Source organism: Desmodus rotundus, chromosome 1, assembly GCF_022682495.2.
Source record: "Desmodus rotundus isolate HL8 chromosome 1, HLdesRot8A.1, whole genome shotgun sequence".
Classification (NCBI taxonomy): domain Eukaryota; kingdom Metazoa; phylum Chordata; class Mammalia; order Chiroptera; family Phyllostomidae; genus Desmodus; species Desmodus rotundus.
In genome coordinates this window covers 53,428,828-53,438,571 of record NC_071387.1, presented here as the reverse complement: position 1 = coordinate 53,438,571, position 9,744 = coordinate 53,428,828, and the positions used below count along the sequence as shown (strand labels likewise).

General features: G+C 38.0%; 1 non-coding gene across 1 annotated transcript; it reads right to left on the bottom strand.

Annotated features, from left to right (window-relative positions):
• Window positions 1-9,342: 9,342 nt before the first annotated feature.
• Window positions 9,343-9,492, bottom strand: LOC112300480 (small nucleolar RNA U89). Its single transcript, XR_002974396.1, has one exon. It is a non-coding gene; the product is annotated as a small nucleolar RNA U89 (small nucleolar RNA).
• Window positions 9,493-9,744: the final 252 nt, after the last annotated feature.

Here is a 9,744-nt window from a genome sequence, read left to right as displayed (position 1 = left end):
ATGCAGCAAAATCCTGTGCTGCCACCATCGCAGACCCCGGCAGCAGTCGTCGTCGACTGACTCTCCCCAGACCCACACCCGCAAAAAGCTGTAACAGTATGTGAGATGGGGCCTTGGCTTCTGTCTCTTTTGAAAGTTCTTAGGCGGTTTTGAAGCAAAGCCAGGGTTGAAGACCCAGGGCAAGGGGTTGAAGAACTTAAGCTTGAGAGTCTGGCCAACCCAGATTTGAATCACAGCTCTCACCAAAGAAGTCACTGAGATTTTCTAAACTTCCATTTCCTCATCAGTATAATGGGGATAATACCATCTTCCTTGAAGAGTTGTTTTGAAGAATAGATGAAAAAGTATTTTTTAAATGCTTAGCACAGTTATTAAATGGCTATTATAGTGATTGTAGGGAAAATTTACCAATGTCACCAAGCTTGGAGGTATAAGAAATATGTTGGATTTAATTTGTGATCTTGAAGAATTTATCAGTTTCTTGCATTACACATAAATGTGTGGGCTGGCATGATTAGGGCTGAGTTTTAATAGAAATAAATGCGAAGAACTGAATTTGGATTAAAAAAAATAAAACTATGCCATTAAATGATGAAATAATAAAAATAATCTTAGGCCCTGGCCGAGTAACAACTCAATTGGTTAGAGTGTCATCTCAATCCCCAAGGTTGCAGGTTAGATCACTGGTCAGAGCACCTGTAAGAATCAACCGATGAATGCATAAATAAGTGGAACAACAAATCAATGCTACTCTCTCTCTCTCTCTCTCTCTCTCTCTCTCTCTCTCTCTCTCTCTCCCTCCTTTCTAAAACCAATTTTTAAAGTTAATTATTTTTTTAAAATCTTAAGGGGAACATAAATATTGGAGCAAAAAAAGAAAGAGAAAGCAGCCCTGGCTGGTATGGCTCAGTGGATTGAGTGCTGGCTTACAAAATGAAAGGTTGCCAATTTGGTTCCCAGTCAGGGCACATGCCTGGGTTGCAGGCCAGGTCCCCAGTTGAGGGCATGTGAGAGGCAACGAACTGATGTTTCTCTCACATGGCAATGTTTCTCTCCCTCTCCTTCTCCCTCCCTTCCCCTCCCTCTAAAAATAAACAAATAAAATCTTTAAAAAGTATATATATATAGAGAGAGAGAGAGAGAAAGCCCTTGGAAGGGGAAACAGGCCCAAGCAAAGGATCTATCCCCATAAACCCTGCAGTTAGTTTGTTTCTTTCCAAGATACAGAAGATAGGCTTTTCTTAAAGACAGGAAGTAGCTATGAAGAGAGCTGGTTTATCCCAGGTCTGGTAATATACGGGGAAGGCAGGACTATGAATGAGATAGACAGACAAACAAGCACTGTGTTTTTTTGTTTGTTTGTTTGATTTTTTCTTTTTTTTACTTTGAATCATCCAGATATTTCAGGTCTATTCATTTCAAAGTTTGGCTGAATATGGCAAAAGTTTTTCCAAAACCTCCTCTACAGCGAAGACCTTGTCTCTGTACCAATCCTCTCATTCTTCCGTATAGTCCCAAAGAAAAATGTGTTCTTGGAAACAGGTCCCTACTTTCCTTGATATAATCAGGTAAGTTTAACTTCCATACATAGAAACCCAAACAATATTCACCTCTGTAAGTTAGGAATTAATAGCCTCCTTCAGGTGAGCATAATTACATTATGCAAAATGTTGATTATAATTATGCTTTACAAAAAATTTAGCAATTCACTAAAAATATTTTTCTTTGTAAAACGATTCATACCAAGATTCACTCTTAAATATAGAAATCTCCCTGGCATATTGTTAGTTTACAGAACATCAGTTCCTGAGTCCTTATTTAGATTAAGGATTCTTCCCTCTTCACCCAGAGTAGCCAGCCTCTAGCCCCAATATTATTGTTTGCGACTCTGCCCCCACACCCTTGATTGCACCATGAATTGTCACCTGACTAAGCCAATCAGGGGTTCCCTCCTGGGGGAGTTGGAACTGGGATTCAAAGACAGTTGCTCAGACTTCTGTTCACCTAAAATAAAGTTGCCCATGCTGTAAAGTTAAGCACTGTGAGGTTGCCATCTTTACTCGAGTACATGATGCTGACAGAAAGCTGATTTGCTGTGGGAGAAAAGAATGACCAGAAGAGAAAAAAGACCAAACGTGCACCAGCAATAATCCTCACAGTTTTTTAGTTTCCTTTTCCTTATAAGGCCTAAAGAAACTTCCTGTATTTGGTATCTTGAAAATACTTCCTTATGAGAAATTTCTTTTTTATTTAAGCTGGGGCTAGCGGTGCCAGCATACTTACAGTGAAAGAACCCGGAGAAAGACAGCTAGGATAGCACACTAATGGGAAGAAAAGAAAACATACTCTCGCAGATTACAATATGGAAAATGTATATATTTTAAAAATCTAGTGTACCCACAAATTTTGAAAGTCTACCTTCAATCACAAAGCCAAGCATAACTATATAAGTATTTGTCACAACTAAGGCATTACATGGACCCCATACGTTAGCAGAAAATAAGTTATCTTTGAGGATGATGGACATGGCCTACAAGGAAGTTTTCCTCACCTCCTCTTCCCTACCATCACTTCCCTCACCACCCTTCTGTTTTCTTTTCTCACTTGTGTCACTCTACTTCCTCTGTAATAATTTTGTGAATCCTCTGAGATGTAGCTACGGTAATTGCTTAATTATTCCACTCTAGCTACACTACTGATCAAAGCCAAATCTGATTTGATATTAAAGCATCATAAACATAAATCATTGAAATACTCTGTTTTTCTATTTTTACCTATGAAATACATAAGTGGACCAGAAACTGCTGCAAGAAAGAGTTCTCAATTTTAACTTCTACTCCTAGTTGGGTACATACCCCCAATGTCTATAATTTGTCCTTAAGTAGGCCTTTTCTCCCCCTTCTTTGTCATTCCCATGATGCCTTCTTTTTCCTAAGTTTTGAGGCTGTACTTTTTATTTTGCAAGTGAGTAAAACAGGAAACAATGAATAAGAGAAGAGGTCTAGAAAACACTTATTTACAGGCATGAGATTGATTTTATTCCTAGCATTTCAAATAATTTTTGTTAACTTGCTTAACCCTCAACATTTCTCATCTAGAATACATAACCCCTAAGGATGGTTTTTACCAGATAGTGAATGTGAAAGTGTTTTGGTAAAATATTAGACACATTGTAAGTCAGAGGCCTTATAATTAGTGTCACAGAAGTAAAAAAAAAAAAAAAAAAAAAAGTGGAGACTTCCAAGAAGGGTGAAAGTAGTGTCAGGTGCTACAGACTTTCAGAAGAAAATTTATTCTTACCTCAATTTATTTGGTTTATGATTTAAGGAAGTTAAAGCAAAAGAGTGAATCCGTTCTCTAATAACTTAGAATTCTTGGGGAAATACTTATATAGTATTTTCCAAACTATGGGCCATGTGTCCCTGGTAGTACACATCCTTCTTATTTATATTTAATCCTTCTTTAATCCTTCTTATTAATATTAAGGGAGAAAGTCTCAATAGGGGCAAACAAGTCTGTAACATCTAACACTAGCTAACTTCCCTTTTCAATAAACTCCTTCAGGTTGTCAACATTATCTAGAATTTAACAACATCATATTAATTTTAAAATAACCACCTACCAAACCTTCTTATGTTGGCAAAGGATATCAGTTTTCCAGTTACAATAATGATATAAAGTTTCCTTTTAAAATTAGCTGTTTTAAGAGGCTGTACCTCTTTATCTCTATATCATGAGACTCGAGCAGAGGGAAAGCCAGTATTTTCCTGCCAGCAGTGGCAGCTGGTGAAGATCTTTTTTTTAGGGTGCTCTTACTTTATCTCCATTTCTGTCCTCCCAGTTGTCTTTTAGACAAGATCCATCACAGTTACCTATGCTTGAATTTTTTTTGCCTGAAATTTGCTTTCTTAAAAAAGGACACCTATGTTTTGCTGAGTTGTTGTTGAGATTGTTGTCATTGAATGACTATGAAGTACTTTAAAGCCCACTAAGTCAAAGTCTTATGCAAAAGTCCTACGTTTTAAATAACTTATTAATAAACGATTAGACTTCAACCCATCTATTCTGGGTTAAATTGTGTCCCTCCCACCTGCCCGAAAAATATATGTTGAAGTCCTAACCACCAGCACCTGCGAGGACCATATTTAAAAGTAGGGTGTTTGCAGATATAATCAAGTTAAGTGAGGTCATTAGGATGTGCCCTATTCCAATATGATGGATATCCTTTTAGGAAGAGGAGAAAGAGACACTCAGGGAGAAAATAACCTTGTGAAGTGGAGGCAGAGATTGGAGTGATCCATCTGTAGCAAAGGAACACTGGGGGCTACCAGCAGCTGGAAGAGGCAAGGAAGGAATCTCCCCTGGAGGCATTCGGAGGGAGCATGGCCCCACTGACACCTTGAGTTGGATGTCTAACCACCAGAACTAACTGTGCGACAGTAAGTTTCTGTTCTTTCAAGCCACCCAGTCTGTGACACTTTGCTATGGCAATCTAGGAAACTAACACACTCTCCTACATTCCTCATACTGAAACTGAGAAAGCCTTGAGAATAACTTTCTCTTCTCTCATCCACACCTAATACTCTTTCCTATTGAACATTGATACAATCATTAATTTGAAGGGGGGAAAAAGGTGTTGTTTTGCCTTCCCTTTTTGTTGCAATGGTGCTTTTGTTTGTTTGGGTTTGGGGGGGGCTATTTCTTTTTCACTGCCACCTTCATCTGTTATGGATCAAGCATGAAATGATGTAACAGTCCTAGGGCAAACTCCTCTGGCCAGACACTAATAATGCTACAGGAATTTCTGCATCATGTGCTTTGCACTCAGATGCCAATTCAGCTCTTTTACTATTCACAAGAAATGTTCAGGGAATCAATAGCAATAAAATAATGAAGTTATTAATAAGAATGATGACTTTGGAAAAATTTTTAAATGACTACTAATTACTAGAATAGACATGTTTTAAGGCTTGTGAAAGCTTACTCTTGTACATTCTAGCATTTATCATCCTTATTAATCCTTAACAACCAGTTTTGGGTTTTTTTTTGTTTTTTGGGTTTTTTTTTTTTGACAGAGGGGAAGGGAGGGAGAACAAGAGAAAGAGAAACATCAATATGTGGTTGCCTCTCATGTGCCCCCGACTGGGGACCTGGCCCACAACCCAGGTATGTGCCCTGACTGGGAACCCAACGGCAACACTTTGGTTCACAGGCCAGCACTCAACCCACTGAGCAACACCAGCCAGGGCCTTAGTAAATGTTTTTAAAGTATATATGTTGAGCAACCTACTTTATTCTTTTTTTATCTCATAAGTAAATAATACATACTAATTATGGAAAATTCAAATAATATAGAATATAAAGTATACAAAGTGGAAGTTCCTCTTGATCCTCTTTGCCTAACCCTCCTGATATCCCAAAGGTAACCACTGATAACTGTCTGGTGTGTAACTTTTCCAACTTTTCCCTAAACATTTTCCTGTATATTTCCTATAGTTGTAGTTTTGAGCTGTGTGAACAAAATGGATAATTATGTACTTTTTCCTCTTACCATTTTTTCACTTAACATGTGTTGGAGATCTTTTCCGTCACTATGTATCATTGTTCCTCATTCTTTTTAACTTTTAGACAATGACCAGTAAAACACATGACTCACAATTTATTAAATAATTCCCCCATTTCTGAACATTTAGGTTGTAATTTTCACAGAAAATTACAGTGCTAATTTAGAAACAGTGCTAAATTTGAACATCACTGTACATACATTTCATGGAACACAGCAGTATTTCCTAGGGTATATACTTAGACTCTCTGGGCTAAAGAAAACATATATTTAAAATTTGGTGGCCATTGCCAAATTGACTTACAAAAATCTCATAATAGTATATCAATACCCATTTCTATATATTTAACCTCACTAATTCTGGACATTATGAATCTTTAATTTTAGGTAATTTTAATTCCCAATCATATTCATTCTAATAGTTCAACAAATATTTATTAAAAACTTATGTGACAGGTACTCTGTAAATACTAGACTCTTACTAATGTGTTATACAACCACTGTTATACCTATACTTGCCTCCATTATTTGTCTTTAACACATTTTAAAGTAGACATAACAATATTAGAATATAAAATTCACTAATCATCTTGATCAAGAAAGTAATTATTCAATCATATTCAAATATTCTTTTGAAGTTAGCTTCCCTATACCGTTTTTCTTGTGGGATAAAACCATTCTTCCAGGAAAGCACTGGTGCAAATCAAAGACCAGAGAGTTGTTCCGATCTTGTTTCCTAGTCTCCACACTGAGAATGATGGAGGTGCTTCTGTTTCAGGGCTGATTTCCGGCTGTAAAGACATAACCTGGCAATCATAATGATAGGTAGCATCATAATGTGCACAACACACCGGCCACTCTTCAAGGGCTTTATATGTATCAAATCGTGTGAGCCTCGTAACAACTCTGAGACAGTTACTTCCAATATCTAAATTTCAAAAGTAAGAAACTGAGGCACAAGAGAATAATTCTCGCAGGGTTTTCCATAAATTCTGCCTCCTTAGGACTAAGTCCCAGAGGACTTGACTTCGGGCTAACTCTCCTACCAACCCCACTCTACTATCTCCTGTATAGGCAATCAAGCAATAAATATTGTTTCTTTTATTATTCTTGCATTACAGTAGAGTCTACCTAGTACACATCCCTACCTACAGAGTATTAAGTGTGGTGATAGAAGACAATTCATTAAATTCTTCAGCTTTATATTAACATATAAAAATTTAGGTGACATTATTTATGTAGAACAAAGGCTTCCACCCAGGATGAGTGTTGTTTGCTGGGACAACTCCCAGATGCTCCTAAGTTGTAGAGCAGTGAGTGGTTCTCAAAGTTTCGTTGCTGGACCAGAAGAATCACCACTACCTGGGAACTCATTAGAAATGCAACTTCTCGAGCTCCAAATCAAACCTCCTTTATCAAACTGGAGGTGAAACCCAGCTACTTGTGTTTTAAATGAGAATCCCAGATGATTCTGATGTATGCTAAAGTTGAAGAACCAGTCTTGTACAGAACCCATGTCAAGGGGACATGAAATGAAAAGAAATAGACCCAAAGGCCTAGGTTGACTTTCCTAATAAACGTGATATGAGGGGTGGGGGAAGGTGAAAGGTACATAAGGCCCAGATGTAATACCTGACCTAAGGGATGAACGAACAGAAGAGATCTTTATTTCAAGTTGCTGCAGTTATATAGAGGGAAATAAGAGGTGGATGGCAAAAGAGAATTTTTAAACATTTTGCTTTATGTTATAAATTGGGCCATTTCCATGCCTTTTAAAAAACCCTCAAATTTTCTCTTCAATCTTTCCTGGCTATTAAACTTGCTTTTCTTTGGATGCAGATCTATATGATGCCTAGATCATACAGGAGCCCCTGGACATTATATTATAATACTATGAATTTAAATCAAATAGCACCAAGTACACTAAATACAAATCAAACAAATTCTAAAATCACAAAATGGTGATGCTGAAGATCATTGATTAGATGGAATCATCAACCTGAATAGCATTTTCTATACATTACAGAGGTTGTAAAGATGAAGCAGCTCAAGCAACATACTTACTTCTTGTCTGGTAGGGTAGGTATAGGAACAGTCTATTGCATAAGAACCAAGGACACTCTTTTAGACAGTGAAGGCAAGAAACATATCTGTTTCATTCTCCACTGCATACCAGTACTAATCAGAGTTTGACACATAGTTAATGCTAAAACAAATGTTGTATAAGTGAATCAATGAATAAGAACAATGGCAGAACCAGATGAAGGGTAGTGACCAACTCCTCTATACTAATAATACCTCTGAGCTATCAGGAAGTAAGTTACTACTTAACCCCTTAGACAGAGAGGCCTAGATATGGAGGTAACACACCTTAAAGGAAGAATTTGAGTTGCAGAAATTCAGCCTGGAGGAAATAAGTATCCGGAGGTGTGACGAGTGATAACTTAGCTCAGGACAGAATGGTTTTGTTCAAGATTTCCCTCCTGCCCAGCCATCTAGCACCTGTGTCAGAGTCAGGAAGGGAATGGAGGGAAAGGGCTGTTATTAAGGGCATGCCGGATAAAATACTTGTATGTCCAGGGCCTCTGTAGGAAACAGAGAGTCCAAGTCAGGGCTATTTGTGGTTCTGTTAGAGTGCAACCAGGAATGTACCCCATGGAAGACCTTGTTCTGAGTTGTTGAGGTCAGTGTTGCTGCTCAGGAAGCCAATGTGGATCATTATAAGACATAGAAGAGCAGCCACAGTCACAGCCAGGAATTAGAGCAGGGACCTTCCCTGGGCCCTCTCCCCACCTTCCTACACCAACATGGCTTGCTCCATCGCCTCCTTCAGGTGTGATACAATTGAAATTGTGATGTCTCCCAGCCCCCAGCACTCCCTACACCAGTGCCCTGTTTTGTTTTTCACCATAGCACTTATTACCACTTCACGTACAATGGATTTCATTTTTTATTTATCTGTCTACCCTCAAGTAGATGGTGAGCTCCATGTCTATTATATTTGCACTGTATACCTAGCATCTAGGACAGGCCCAAGTATGTGGTAGGAGCCAATAAACATCTATTGAGTGAACAAACTTTTCGTTATTTTGCTGTACATTCTATTAGGTAAGTGTTATTATCTCTATTTCACAGACAAGAAATGAAATTCAGCTAAATTAACTGGCCCAAAATAATATAACCACTAAGTTTTAAAGTTGCTATTTGAAGCTATCTCTGCCTCCCCACAAAGGATGTTCTCTTAAAGTAGATGTCATTTGAGCTTAAAAAAAAAAGGGGTAGTATTGGGACTCTTGTAACTTACATCATTTCTTTTAAAATTTATATTCTGTTCTGTAGCTATAATCTCCACATTTACTTCATTCTTGGTCCTACAATAAAGGAGATTCAGAGCCTGGCTGGGTAGCTCAGTTGGTTAGCGCATTGTCCCAACGCAGGTTCCATCCCCCACCAGAGCATGTGCAAAAAACAACCAACAAATGCATAAGTAAGTGTGGAACAACACATTGACGTCTCTCTCTCCCTTTCTCTCTCTCTTTTTTCCTCCCCCTCTCTCTCCTTTCCTCTTTCTTTCTAAAATCAATAAATATTTTTTTAAAAAAGAGATTCACCATTCATCAGTCATTTTGTTATAGTATCTCTGTTTATGTTTGAAGCTCTTTCTTCAGTAGTTTCTTCAAAAAGGGTTCAGGAGAACTGGTCTCTAATTAGTTCATGCTCAAAAATGTTTTTATGTTTCCTCTACTCGTTTGATTGCACATAGATTTCTTTTTTTTTTCCTTTCACCTGTGGGCCCCCCTGCAGGCAGCTGCCAGGAACTGGAGGTGACAGCAGGAAGAGCGGCAAGGCCAGCAGTGCTATTATTGATCTGCCTTACAGGGAGCAGCCAAGCTCAGGAATGCACAGAGCTTTCTGTACTCTCATCTAAGCTCATTACCCACCTTCAGAACTATTGACATTTTGCCAATCTTATTGTTCCTACTTCCCCCCACACGTTTTACAAGCTCCAGATAGCATGTAATTAGTTCTGGTAAGTAGTATACACGTTAACTGTAAGTTGTGAGAGTGGTAAAAAAATTGTGCTTTCTCTATTAATTAGAGATAATTGCTGGTTAATCAGAATATACCATTTCTTTTTCTTTGAAAAAAGGCAATTAGATGCTGTGCTTCAAAGTGACAGG